The following is a 15664-nucleotide window of genomic DNA, read 5'->3' on the forward strand; positions in this document are numbered from 1 at the left end:
GTTTACCCTTAAACGTCATTAGGCATATTTTCCATAGCGTTCTCTATAGTTTCCTAGGGTGCAGACAAAAATAATCTGTATAAAGAGTTTCTTTAGTCGGTGATCATTTCCTATATTCTCGAGACCACAATGTGTTCTTTGGGAGAGAGAAACTAAAAGCTAGACAGTCCTAAGGGTCAAATGAATGATGCCCTACCTCAATCAGCCAGTAACTTCAGTTAAACTACGTAAAAAGAAGAGATAAGAAACATCTGTTGAATAAAAAAAAGCCTCCGTATTAGATTTGATTTTCAACGGAGATGACGTTAGTTGCAATATCGTCATTACCCATTTATGTCAACACAACGCATGGAAGAATAATTAGTTTACTCAACCTTTAGTCCCTTCACTTATTAAAACCATTGGTAAGATCTGCATGGCAGCTGCCCCCTACCCCCTACCCTCCAAATGAAATCGAGAAGGGGCCACGCCTTCGGAAGTCCCATGCGCTGACGTCACATGCGCTTACCGTCGAACTAGGGGAGTTACAATAGCAGCTACGTTTTCCTAACACTCGAATTCAGATAACATTTACTTCCCTTTAGAGAAGAAGTTTGTTCAGTCGCCTCTAGTGCAACTTTCATTACTGCTTAACGCTTATCATCACGAAGGAACAGACTTGCAATGATTTTGTTCCAGTGGATCTTCAGGATTGTTGTGGTGACGTTTTAGCTCTCGAAGGGTAACTTTACCAACTCGAGCTAGCTTTTAACATGAAGGCCATGCATGCATGAGTACGTGTTAAAGTGGCGAAAGCGAAAGCAACACAATTCACACGACGAAAAACGCAACTATGTTTCTACGCCTGTTCTCTATGAACTTCTTAGAACATAGCAACTAAGCTAAGCTTACAATGAAAACCGTTTGGGAAGGGAATGCGCATATAGGAAAAACAACTAAATTGAAACTAAAAGCTTCATCTGAATAGACATGTATGTAGACAAATATCGATTCATCTTTATTTTCGTGACTTTATGTGAATGAATTATAAAGGGCAAGATCAGAGTGGCACATCCTTCCTCATACCCACGAATATAAGAAATCTGGCAGCGTCCAAAGCCCATACCCGGAGCGGTTATGGTGGTTTTTATGACCATTTTTTTTTTCGCCGTGCACGGCTTTGTCATAGTCGTATACAAATGTTAATAAGCCTTTGGTGAAAGCTGTGTAGGGTGTCAGATAAAACCTTCAACCTGAAAGGATCGGTACTTTTGAGTAATGCTTAAAATGATAACTGAACAACACAAAGAGGTCGTCGAGCTTACGTTTTCACCTATTGACTCTTTAATAGACTCTAATCCTGACTCGTTTTCGCGAATAAGCGGTCATTATCTTTAACTTCTCTTCCAGATATCGGATAGACGTGTTCTCTTCGTCAAGATCTTAATTACTCGCCTCTCGCAATCACATGTGACTGCCATTAATTTCTGAGGTCAAAAGATGTTTCGGTAATAAACACCGATTATCCAGCAGATAGCGAGAATTAGAAAAATTCTGCAGACACTTTACAGCTGCCGATCTGTTACTTGCTTTTAAGGCAGAGAAAGCTATAAACGGGATAAAGGAGGGTGACGCCGGTGCTATTAGATTTTCGTCGCTGAGTCACTAAGAGTTATTTTTCTGAAAGAAGTAATGGCGATGGAAGTAATGACTAAGACCCAGTGTCCGACCTGGCTGCATTGAAGCATTTACTGGTTTTTAATTACCGGCAAAATAAAGCCAAAATTGGTCTCAATTGGTACTTAAAATAGTTCAATTATTTATGCAATGCAATTACCTGAGTATAATCTAATTACAAGATCGGCAATGCCAACAAGATGAACGCGCATGGAGAGAATTAGTTTAGTTGCATCATTATTAGCGAGGTGCATTTATTCAAAGATCAATATTAGGATGGATGTGTGGACCATGGGGATTTTGACAGCGATGGCATTATTCAGTAAGTTGGTGTGTCATGCATAGTGTCACTCTCGTAAGTTGCCTATGTCATCGGCTATCTTAACTGCTACATGGCACACAATTATGCACAAGAAATGAGGTGCAAAGTTGTACCTTAAACGGACGAATTACCCATAAGAGAGGTTTTAGTGGGACGAAGTGCATCGCTGGATGGCTCCAAACAACTTAGTAATTGCGACCTTTGATGGAAATTTTGGTTTGGGAAAGGTTAAAACGTTTATTCTCTTTTCTCGTATGTCTCACGCATATTGGTTCGTTAAACTGACAAGCTCTGACAGTAAGTACGTTGAATTAGTATTTCAATTCTCAATTCTTGTGTCATTTAAGTATGCTGTTTTGGAAGTTTTATTTTTTGATTGCATTTAAACACCAAGATATTGATAGAAATGGATATTTGTCGAAGAAACCAAATTAATCCTTTGACTCGCTGTGGACATCAGGAGTCACTACAAGCGTGACTCTATTGTCTTAGCCAAATCAGAAGACATCTTCGTTGAAAGACAAGATGTTTTTCCATTACTCTATATTACTCTTTAACAAGCCATATTGGGAAACTTTCGAGGCAGGATAAGACGACCTAAAGCTTTAGGGAAGGAACAAGATTCGCATTGTTGTTAACTGTTCCTGTGGCCATTTCTTACGACTTCCCGTTCCGTTTTGTGGCATGAAACTGAAGTTCATTTTGATCAACACTGTTGGATAGGCTTCAAACAGAGTCTTCGTCACGACGTAGATAAGAAGTCGTTCGGATAAGGAGTATGTTCAACGGCAAAATAAGAAAAACATTTTGGCGAGATTTGGTAATTTGAAATGAAACAACTTTAGGAACTATTAACGACTCTGATTTGCGTCACGCGATCCAACCTTCTGTCCTCGCCTTACCCCTTCCGGTCAAATGGATTTAACCCTTTTCCAGCACGCAAAAATCCTTATAATTTGGCCATACAAAACTTAAGCTCACTTTGTTTGTCGTTATATGAAGGATTCCTTACAATAATTGCGGTTTTGAGACACCGTGGGTTCAGACTTTGGGGTCACGTGACCTAGAACACCCGCTCGTGTTTGGATGCGTTCAAATCGATTCATTTTCTCGCGTTTAAAAGTGTTTTTCGAGCCATTTTCCCTCTACAGAAGCCCTCAGGACAGCTTCATTAAGCTGGAATGTGGGTAGAGGCAAGCCTCTGAAAGAAAACAGAGGTGAGAGGTGGTTTCATCTTGACTGGACCGCCAAAATGCTTTCATGCAAGCTTGGCGCGTTCACAAGTGAAGTCGTGTCTCTGGCCCATCTGTGGATGGCTACCAGGACCCACCAAGGCATTTTGGACCAGTTTTGAGTGGCAAAAGTCTCGATCATGATATTTTGCTGGTAGCACTGGGTGGCCCGACACGATTCTAATAATTTTTTTAAGATGGAAATGTGAGGTGTTGCCTTCTCGAGTTGTGGTGGAATTTCCCAGAAGTCTTTTCGGTCATAAACGAGGCAAAGGTTGTGTTTGCGACACTAGCTTTCGTCAAAAGGAGGAACAAGGGCTAGCGGATAAAGTGAGGAGGCATTTTCCAGCCAAACAGCAAGATCTGGCCCTGAGGTGTGTTTTGAATGCAAACTTTTGATTTCTTGAGGGGGTTTGGATCTTAAAAGATCGACACTTTTTCAGTGTTGCTCTTGGAGCAGAAAGCTGTTCACTGCAATGGAAATCGGGATTCATCGTGGTTGTTTTAGGTTGCAATAGGTGTCACATCAAACAGCCTTGCAATGTACACACTTACATAATGTTGTCTCTTAATTTCAACAAGAAACAAATAACAACAGTAGAGGGCGTAATTACGCCCATGTATGCGTGGCTTGCTAGAAAAGGGTTAAACTCTTCCTCGCCACTTCCAGTCAAATAGACCAAACTCTTCCTTAAATTCGTAGAAATAAGATAGATCTCAGAAAATCACTTTTGTCTCCAGAAATCAAAACACTTCTTAGCGCGTTCGAGGATTTAAGACGCCTCCAAGGAACTAGACTCAAGCGTGTGCGACACGCCTCTTACTTTCTTATCGTTTATATTTTTTAGGCGGGAGAAGTGAGCCGGGCTGGGGCATGGGGCAGGCCTGTTAACCTCTCTCTGTCTCCTATCAAATCTTCCCGTGGGCCAAAAAAGTCGTATCTTCTTACAGCCTTGCTTAGTCTTGGCTAGTTTGATTCTCAGGCGGTCTGGAATCGTTCACCTTACGCCTGCTCAGTGAGTAGCATTCGACCTATAGCCGGGGTATGGCTTGGTACTCAGTGCTCTTTAATCTTTAAAGGCATATAATGGTTTAAGGCATCAACACTGACGTTAATTCATGGTTACTTCTTTTTACTTCTTTTTAGGGAATATGAAAACTACAACTTCATCGACCCCGACAGAAACATCAATAGAAGCATGTACCAGCGGAAGTTTGACTTTACAATGCAAAGGTTTTACGAACGTGAACAAAAGCATAAAAATCACATGGAGAATACGATTTCCTGACAACAATGAAGAGTGGATAGACTACCTAATGTCCGTCGACGAGTGCTCAAAGGTGCCAAGGCTTCCCGACGGAATAAAGGTTGAGAGCGTTTCTAAACAAAACGTTACCATAGAACGCTCCAAAGAAAATAGTACGATAAATCATGTCAAAATATTGTGTACAGTTGATCATCGTACCCGCACAGGCACCAGCACTACACTTGCTGATAGCTATGAGATCAATTTTACCATTAAGTGTAAGTATTGAAACACATTTCGATTTATGTTACAACTGTCTGCTTAGTTGCCAGGCCGCCCTAAAGCCAGAGTGCGGATGGGGTTGACCTTGTCATGATAATAATCAATAATAAGCTCTTATTTTACAACTTATTTCTATCTCAGTAGCGATGAGTTTAGTTAAATTCTCCAAACCTCAACTGTATCATATTTTTAACGATTATGATGTATGAATATAATATATTCCCTCATTCATTAGTTTGATCGTTTGTTCTGTCAGCCGTCCTCGCGTTCGTATGGTCATGCGTTCGTTCCCTCTTTCTTTCTTTTGTTTGTTCGTGGGTACGTTGGTTTTATTTTTTCGTTCGTTCGCGCGTTGGTTCTTTCGTAAAGAAAGCGTGAACATATCTGTGAATGGAAAATTGTTAGGAGTGGGATTCCGAGTAAAGGGCTAACTGTGAACCGCACACACCCGAGAGGGGGTTATGTCAGTTTTCTATTGAATGTAGAAAGCTGTCCGAGATTTCATAGGTTTCTCTTACTTTCTCTGTGATTGGTTCAGAAACCTTGCACTGTTTTCCTCAATTACATTAGAAACTTAAGTGTCCAATCACAGTTTGGTCCGACGTACTTTCCCGCGATTTAGGCCGATTGCGGTTACATGCAGTTTCTTTGAGTTCCCATTAGCAACCTTTGTTTTACTTTGGTTTTTACTTTAATGACTACGCTCTAAAAAGTTTATCAACGTTTCTTGTTTACTCTTTAGGTGTAAAGACAGTGGAAGGAAGAAATCTCAACTTAACGAGAATTCTTTAGAACATGGTTCTGCGTGAACGAGTAAGCTATGTGCACTGGTCTATCAATGGAAGTGACTTTGCCAGCTGCAGTTCCTGTCAGAGTTGCGAAAATTGCTTTAAAAAAGGACCCAATGGCAGTAACGATAAAGTCGGTTTGGATTTCAGGAGAAGATTAAGATTTACGGGAGGTCTAATACTGGCCAACATTCAAGGTTATGATGACAGACGCGAGATTGAGCTCAGATTTGACATTGAAAAAGACTCCGGTGTGAAGAAAACAGTTGGGCCGAAGACGATAAGGATTTTGGTCGAGAAGGCTCGGCACTTTTCGTCATCAGTAGTCACGAATGCTCCTATTCTGGTAATATCCAGTTCTCCTAGGTCTGTCTCTCAAAGCAGAGTGTCTGGTGCACCCTTCAATATCGTCAAATCAGAGCATAGAGAACACAAACCAACGAGCGGTGCATTAGCCACGAATAGTAGGACAACGGAAACAAGGACGATAGGGAGTTTGGTCGAGAAGGCTTCGCACTTTTCGTCATCTGTAGGCGCCACTACTCCCTCCCTGGATGTATTCACATCTCTTAGGTCTGTATCTCGGAGCACAGTATCAAGTACCGTCAACCTAAGGCATGTAGATCACGAATTAACGGACGGGGCATTAGCCACAAACAGGATGACAACGGATGCGAAGACGATAAGGCGTTTGGTCGAGAAGACTCAGGACTTTTCGTCATCTGTAGTCGCGAATACTCCTACCCCTGTGTTATCCACTTCTCCTAAGTCTGTTTCTCGAGGAAGAGTATCAAATACGCACTTCACTATCGTCAACTCAAGGCATGAAGAACAACAACAAACGGACAGTGCGTCAACCACAGAAAGACTTGTACTGATATTGATGGTGATTACGGTAACTTATCTCCTCTGCATTTATTTGAGATGACAAAATGAAAGAATAAATAAATTTAAGGCGTACGCCCTATTTCATCGGGTTTTTCGGTTCTTTTACGGTTTGCGCAGGTCACGAGATTCTAGAACGGGTCCTTTCAGACGAGCCCAATGATCAACCCTTAAAAGAGGGTCTCAAGGAGGTAGTGGCTTTTACGGTTAACGGTTAATATTTTGGATTTTTTACGGCTAACGGTTATTTTTTTCCATTACGGTTAAAAAGAGTTGTTAAAAATTAATTACTATTGTTCTAAGAAGTTAAACAAAGAAACTGTTTGGGGCTGCGTCGGTGGCGGTGACGAAATAATTTGAATATATCAACAAAGTTGAAATGGTAAATTGGCCACCGTTACGATTATAAAAGCTGACGTTTCGAGCGTTAGCCCTTCGTCGGAGCGAAAGACGAAGGGCTAACGCTCGATGGGCTAACGAGGAAGGGCTAACCCTCGAAACGTCGGCTGCTATTTTTAGTATCACAGCCCTTTAGATTATTCTCTCTCGATTTTTATAAGTGATAGCTGATTCGCGCTCGATTAAAACCTGACGCTGATAATTTTATTGTTAAATAGCTGTAAAGTCTTATTTCATACTTCTCGGGATCAGGAAGATGGTTAGTCTTACGAAAGGTTCTATAATAAGAAAATTCTTTCTAAAAATGCAAATAAAAGTTTTGATGGAGTTGAAGTTAAGAAATTTTTATGAAATATTCGGAGAGCAGTTGAAAATCGAGAACCGAGACTTAAGAATCAGGAAAAGTTAGACCGCAAAGCTCTTATCCTTGTATATCAGTACAACTCATAGCCTCTTAATGGTAGCCGAGGAGAAGCTTGGGAAATTAATCGATTTTTAAATACAAGGCGTCAACTGTCTTCGCCCTCGAATGTCAAGACTCGGCGTGTTTACATGCTGCGACAAGGTACCCTTGAATGGTATTACAATTAACACCTCAGGCCGATGGCTTTAGTCACGATAAATACGGCAGACAGCGATGGAAACTGTCAACAGTTAAAAGAAGAAACTATTTATCAGTTTTAAATCGAATTTTATATATTGTAAGAGTTATTACGAGAGCTACAACTGGTGGTGTGGTATAGTCATTCAGACACAAAGGGACTGTCTCTTCTTCATTGCCAAAGGCTAACTGAACTTTATTAACAAACACGTTACACATAGAAGTAGAAGAGTTTACTGACTTATTATAATTTTACAGCGTGCAGGTATTTCCAGTACAGTAGGATGACTGCGAGTAGTGCATTTACTGAATTAAGTACAAAGTACTCACCTTAGAACCCATATTAAGCTCGTTGTCAATAATTACAAGATAGATGCATGTGTAATCAATACACTACAGGTGGGAAATAAGATCTTTCGTTTTTCTAGGGAAACTCTTTTGCATGCAAACAGATTGCAAAGCCTGGAAAAATACTGTATGAAAATTACCCACACCGCGGTCCAAGGGTTCAAAGTTTCCAGACTGAAAAATATTTAGTAGGCGTGGAAACAGCGATGAGAAACTTGTCAGTAGCCGGATGTCCGCAAGGAACTCGGCCCACATTGTCGCCACCAAAGTTGAAATCTTCCGCTGGGATTTCACCTTTGATTCTGTGAGTTAATTTTCTTCCGGGGGGGGGGATTTATTGTCTGCACCACAACGATGAAATCTTCCGGGGGGGATTTCAACTCTGAATCAGACATAATGCAACGCTGATCAAATTATCTAGAACACATTTCTAGATTATTCTAGACCGTGCTTTCGTGATCTTTGCGATTTCGAAGACTATTCAGAATCTGTTCGGAAAATAATGCAAAGGCGCTCTACCGATCGGACATACGTGAACATTAATGTTCTTATACTCGGTATGTAAGCATTGTATTCCATCAGTATATTTTACATTGGGAACCATGGAAAACTTTGGCCACAACGACATCAAGGACGTGGTGAGATATAAAAAAAAGAATTAATGAGCACAACAATTGCCATATACGTAGCACGTGCCACGCACCACATGCCACGCGCGGGACAAATTTTGTTCGTTTACAAAACAACAATATCCAAAACAACAAGACGAGGGGTCAAACTTTGGAGTCGTGTGAGGAAGAAGAACGGTGACGACAAATTATTCGCGTTTCTATTTAGAACTCAACACTGCCTTTACGGGTTATGCTGAAGAGAAGAACTGGCACTCAGGACAGGCAGTGTTGCGAATAAACAAATTTAAGTTGGAACATTCAACTTCCATTCCTTACACTGTACAATTTTGGAGTAGATAAAAGTATCACTACTGGAATACACTTGGACGAAAAATAAAGAAGCACTTTCTGAAATATGTTTTGCAGCCTCGAAGTTTGTAAAGTTGATTACCAAATATGTAACATCGTTTTCAATTATCACAAATGTTGTAATCTGATTCGCTGCTCTTCTCGCTAGCTATCCCTTTATAGACAGTAAGGTGAGTAACCTAACAGTATGTGGTTGTGAACAAAATTAGACAAAAAACGTGTTACCGTCCTATTGCTTAGTTTTGAACGACAATTACATTTATGTCAAAACAATTAGATGGTTCGTTCTCAATTTCTGTGCGTGAGAGTTGTTTCCGTTGCTTCCCCTTAGTCAACTCTCGAGCTAATCATTAATTGTTAAATAGCTGTGTTGTTTTCTAGAAACTTATGTTAGTTAAGAAAAAGTAACTTATGTTAGTTAAGAAACTATCAGCTTTTATCAATTTTATTGTTAAATAGCTGTTTAGTTTTTTTTTTTAATACTTCTCGTGATCAGGGAGATGTATAACCCTTCAAGAGGGTCTATATTAAGAAACTTCTTTCTAAAATACAAATAAAAGTTTTAATGAAGTTGAATTTCAGAAATACTGATGAAATATTCCGAGAAAAGTAGAAAAAAAAGAACCCAGACTTCAGAATATGGCAATGTTAGACCTGCAAAAGCCTTCATCATTGCATATTAGTACAACTCATAGCCTCTCTTGATAACCGATACGAAGTTTGGGAAGTTAATAGATTTTTAAGTGCACGGCGTTAACTACCACCTCAATGAAGACGGTATGGAGATCTTGGCCTCGAATGTCAAGACTCAGCGGCCTTTCATATTGCGACAAGGTACCATCGAATTTGGATATCAAAACTAATTCACACGTATGATGCACGATCCTCGCAGTAGATAGCGCTATTTATGCAATAGCGAAAATCAGAAACTTCATATATTCATTGTACCCAAAACTAATTCAATTAAACAGCTGTATAGTTTTCTTAAAACCCTTTGTAATTAATAAGGTACATAATCCTTCAAGAGGTTCTATATTGAGATAATTTCTCTCTAAGAATATCAGTAGCTGTTGTCATGGAATTGACGTTTAAGAAATACTCTTAAAATATACGGAGAGCAGACGAAGACTGAGAATTTATACTCCAGAATCAGCAAAAGTTAGACCTGAAAAAGTTCAAATCCTTGTATATGAGTAAAATTCGCAGCCTGTTTATGACGGCCGAGGACTAAGTTTGAGGAAATTGAGCTTAAATCCACGGCATTAACCGCCCCCAAACAGGACGGCACGGAGATCTTAGCCCTCTGATGTAAAGACACGGCACGCGCACAACTTGGATATCACAACATTAACACCTCAGGCCGATGGCTTTAGTCACGATAGATACGGCAGACAGCTATGGAAACTGTCAACAGTTAAAAAAAGAAACTATCAGTTTTATATTAAATTTTTACATATCTCAAGGAGTTACTACGAGAGATACAACAGGTGGGAAATAGGATCTTTCGTTTTTCTAGGGAAGCCCTTTTGCATGCAAACAGGCTGCAAAGCCTGGAAGAATACTGTATCAACATTACCTCCACCGCGGCCCAAGGGTTCAAGATTCCTAGATTGAAAAATATTTAGTAGGCCTGAAACAGCTACAGGAAACTTGTCAGTAGCCGGATGTCCGCAAGGAACTCGGCCCACATTGTCGCGACTCAAGTTGAAATCTTCAGCTTATAATCTTTGGCCACAACAACAACAAGGACGTGGTGAAATATAAGAAAAAGGCTTAATGAGCATAACAACTGCCATGTACGTGCGACGTGCCACTAGCCACGTACGGGGCAAACTTCGTTTACAAAACAATAATATGCAAAACAACAATACGACGGGTCAGCCTGAAGTCGCGAGAGGAAGAGGAGCAACGACCGCAAATTATTCGCGTTTCTATTTAGAACTCAACGCTGCCTTCACGTGTTACGCTGAAGAGAAGAACTAGCACCCATGATATAGTCAGTGTTGCGACTAAGCAAATTTAAGTTGGAAGATTCGACTTCCATTCCTTAAGATTGTAGAAATTTGGTGTAGATAAAAGTATGATCACTGGAAGACACTGACGAAAAATAAAGAAGCACTTTCAGAAATATGTTTCACAGCCTTGAAATTTGTAAAGTTGATTAGCAAATATGTAACAGCGTTTTCAATTATCACAAATGTTGCAATCTGATTCGCTGCTCTTCTCGCAATCTATCCCTTTATAGAGAGTAAAGTGAGTAAGGTGAGTACCCTAACAGTATGTGGTTGTGAATAAAATTAGATAAAAACATGTTACCGTTAAGCTCCTTAGTTTTGAACGACAAGTAGAGTTATGTCAAAACAATTAGATCGTTCGTTCTCAATTTCTGTGCGCGAGAGTTGTTTCCGTTGCTTCTCCTTAGTCAACTCTGGAGCTTATTATTAATTGTTAAATAGCTGTGTTGCTTTCTAGAAACTTATGTTAGTTAAGAAAGAGTATAATACTTTTATATAAAGATATCTTTATTCTTAGTCTCCTAGGAAGTTGAATCTTTTCATCTCGATTTTTATTCGCGATAGCTGATTCGCAATAGATAAAAATCCGAAGCTAATAATTTTATTGTTAAGTAGCTGTATGGTTTTTTTTTAATACTTCTCGTGATCAGGGAGGTGTATAATCCTTCAAGAGGGTCTATATTGAGAAACTTCTTTCTAAAATACAAATAAAATTTTTAATGGAGTTGAAATTCAGAAATACTGATGAAATATTCGGAAAGCGGTAGAAAAAAAGAACCCAGACTTCAGAATAAGAAAAAGTTAGACCTACAAAAAGCCTTCATCATTGCATATTAGTACAACTCATAGCCTCTTTTTGAACCGATGCGAAGTTTGGGGAGTTAATGGACTTTAAGTACAGAGCGTCATCTACCACTTCAAACAAGACGGTATGGAGATCTTAGCCCTCGAATTTCAAGACTCAGCGTGGTTTCATATTGCGACAAGGTTCTCTCGAATTTGGTTATCAAAACTAACTCAATTAAATAGCTATATAATTTTCCTAAAACTCTCCGTAATTAAGAAGGTGCATAATCCTTCAAGAGCTTTTACATTGAGATAATTTCCTTCTAAAAATATCAGTAATTGTTGTAATGGAATTGACGTTTAAGAAATACTCTTAAAATATACGGAGAGTAGACGAAGACTGAGAACTTAGACTCCAGAATCAGCAAAAGTTAGACCTGAAAAAGCTCAAATCCTTACATATGAGTAAAACTCGTATAACATTTTTATGACGGCCGAGGACGAAGTTTGAGGAAATTGAGCTTAAATACACGACATTAACCGCCCCCAAACAGGACGGCATGGAGATCTTAGCCCTCTAATGTCAAGAAGCGGCGCTCGTACAACTTGGATATCACAACGGTAACACCTCAGGCCGATGGCTTTAGTCACGATAGATACGGCAGACAGCTATGGAAACTGTCAACAGTTAATAAAAGGAACTCTATTTATCAGTTTTATATCGAATTTTTATATGTTGTGAGAGTTATTACGAGAGACACAACTAACAATAATAATAATAATAATAATAATAGGACATTTATGATACGCAAGTTCCATAAAATGTTCAAATGCGCATGACGAGATTAAAAAACGAAATAAAAAGGCTAAAAAGCTAAAATTACAATTAAGAGTAAACTTACCATAATTTAAAATGCTAAAATTACAATTAAAACTAAACTCACAATAATAAAAACAACTATGATTGTTTTAAGGGCCTTTTACGGAAAAGACCATTGCAATAGTCAAGACGACTTGTTATAAATGTATGGACAAGTATCTCAGATAATTGCCGTAAAAGATACTTTCTGATCCGACGAATCTTATAAATATAGTAAAAATGAAGAGGCACAGATTTTTGTAATGTGTGATGCCATGGACAGCCTAGAATCAAACAAACAACCAAGATTTCTCGCGAGTGGCACGGGATGAATATCTGAGTCACCCACACATATACTGATATTATCTAGCTTTCCCAGATTTTGTGATGAACCAATGATGAGGAATTCAGTCTTGTCGTCATTAAACTTAAGATCATTATTCAATATCCAAGAACGAATGTCTCTGATGCAGTCTTCCATATTCCTCACCACAGCAAGTTGCTTAGCTCTGTCATTCGGACTAAATGAGATGTAAACTTGTGAATCATCAGCATAACAGTGTATCATGGGCAGATGATGTTTAATTATCTCAAAAAGCTCACTCGTGTACAACGTGAACCATAGCGGACCAAGGCAGGAACCACGAGGCATGCTGCATTCTAATTTAAAAGGTTTAGATAGTGACTCGTTGTTCATTATCCGCTGAGTTCTTCCAGACAAATAGGATGCAAACCAGGAGAGGGCTTTACCCTGTGTACCAAATGAGTATTCAAGTCGACGTAGCATGGTGTTGGGATTAAACTGATGGGAAATAAGATCTTTCGTTTTTCAAGGGAAACTCTTTTGCATGGAAACAGGCTGCAAAGCCTGGAAGAATACTGTATCAATATTACCCCGCGGCCCAAGAGTCCAAAGTTCCCAGACTGAAAAATATTTAATGGGCGTGGAATCAGCTATAAGAGACTTGTCAGTAGCCGGATGTCCGCAAGGAATTTGGCCCACATTGTCGCGGCCAAACTTCTGCGAGTTAATTTTCTTCCGGGGGGCCGGGGGATTTATTGTCTGCATCAGAACGATGAAATCTTCCGGGGGGGATTTCAACTTCGAATCAGACATAATGGGTTAATGCGATGCCGATCAAATTATCTATAAAACGTTTGTAGATTATTATAGACCGTGCATTTCGTGATCTTTGCGGTCCCGAATACTGTTCAGAATCTGCTCGGAAAATAATGCAAAGGTGCGCTAGCGGTCGGAGATACCTGAACATTAGTGTTCTTATACTCGGTATGTAAGCATTTAAGTGATCATGAGTGATTTGCTTTCCAAGCATTAGTTGAAGACGCACGCGTGAATGCAGTAGGTAGCCCGGTGGATGCTTCCGGCTTTGAAAAAAAAAAAAATCCGAAAAAAGAGACCTATTACTAAATAGAGATTGGGCGAGTTTTATTCAAAAATATGTTGATATATATTCAATTAAGCATGCTTGTCAGAAATCTTGCACAAGATTTAATTGTTATTACTGAGATACCTCTCTTTCTCTGTTCCTAGGGCTGGCGCGTGTTGCACTTAGCGCTGAAGGTAAGTTCTATTCTTATCTATATTGACTTGGCATGTCATAATATTCCAAACGATACGGGAGTTAATGTTCTGGGAGTGGCGGGATCTGGTTGTGTTTCCGTTATTAATAACCAAAATGTTGAACGGCGAAATCAACTAACTCCTTTGCTTGCATAAGAAGGTAAACTTGGGATAAACATTCAGGTATTTAGCTCAAATTTCTATTTGGGGAATATAAATCGAATTTATTTTCTTCTCTTGTTGAGCTGGGTCGAATCGAAGAGACAACCAGAGTGACCTGTGAGCGTGTTCTTTTGAGCATCGGAGGTTAAGCTTTTTATCAGCGTTTACTTTTTGAGGGAATCATTTGGTGAGATGTCTCAATGGATGGCTAAACTGTATTGTTTCGTTTCGAATTCTAGAGGTAAAATGCTTAATTTTCGTCTTCTTTGGGATGAATCCTCTGGTGAGTTGTTCAATGAACGACTATAGTTAATTATCGAAGTTTTTTCGAGCACAAAGGTGAAGATTTTTTTTCGAGTGCTCGAAGCGCGAATACAATTAATTGTGAGAGGTCTTGTAAGCAGTGACGGTGGAATGGTTAAGTGGAATGGTTCATTGAATTGCGCGTGTCGTTATTGACAACGAGGATGAAGCGCTTGGTACCGTTTTTTAGTGCTGTATTTTCCACTTGTACATTTTAGATTTTTTACTTTTTTAGTATTTACAGGACCTCTTTGATAACAGTACTATTTTGTGCTAATGAGTTTATCCTGTTTACAATAATCATTTATTATTATTCGTTCATTATTATTATTACATTTGCGGTATCGTGTTGGTTAAACCCTATTAGTCGAATGGTTCGAAGAACGACTGCAGTTAGTTGTAAGACTTCTTGAAAGCGATGAAGGCGAAGTTTAGTCACCTTCGCTTTTCTATGGAATGAATCCTTCGGCAGTATGGTTTGAGGGACGATGTCGGTGAATTGCGAGTGTTGTCTTTTTTATTTATTCATTTATTTACTAAACTTTAATCATACAGATTTTAATATACAAATTGTAGATAAATGAACAATTCAAATAAATTTAAAAAAATCACAAGATCTGAAGAATTAGGTCAGTTTATACAGAATACGAGGATTCCTTATAAAAATAAACTGCCTCAATTAAAAAACATATGTATATGTCTATTTATATACATAAAAAATTATACAAGTTTGCTCAAATAGTAAGAAACATCATAACAACATATTATCAATCAATTACAAAAATCTATCCTTATTTACGTTAAATTTATTAAGATAAAATTTGTTAGCACTGTTCTTAAATGATGAGAAATGTTCAATTGTTCTGATATCTAGTGGTAGGCAATTCCACAGGTCTACAATACGATTGAAGAAAGAAAACTTAAAAACATCAGTTTTAAAAAAGCCTTTCACCAGTTTAGCATCACTATTTCTGATGTTATATTTGTCTTAAAATATACATATGAGAAAACATTGAAGGCAATATAACCTTTTAGGCACTTAAAGAAAAAACAAAGATCCAATCCCTCTCCAATATTCATAACGTAAACGTTTCAGTTTGACAAGTCTCTCAGGATAACTTAAGTCAGTTTTCAGGATAAATTTGGTTGCACGTCTTTGTACACGCTTAAGTGCCGTGATCTTTACTTTAGTGTAAGGTGACCAGACCTGCGAAGCA

The 15664-nt window shown here is 38.9% G+C and overlaps 1 pseudogene across 1 annotated transcript; it reads left to right on the plus strand.

The window, feature by feature from the left end:
• Positions 1–1839: 1839 nt before the first annotated feature.
• On the plus strand, positions 1840–9316 carry LOC148742049 (uncharacterized; annotated as a pseudogene). The gene is made up of 3 exons (XR_015995785.1): positions 1840–1978; positions 4358–4735; positions 5482–9316. The product of XR_015995785.1 is annotated as an uncharacterized LOC148742049 (transcript).
• The last annotated feature ends 6348 nt before the right edge of the window (positions 9317–15664 follow it).

The sequence above is a fragment of the Stylophora pistillata genome, chromosome 1, assembly GCF_964205215.1.
Source record: "Stylophora pistillata chromosome 1, jaStyPist1.2, whole genome shotgun sequence".
NCBI lineage: Eukaryota > Metazoa > Cnidaria > Anthozoa > Scleractinia > Pocilloporidae > Stylophora > Stylophora pistillata.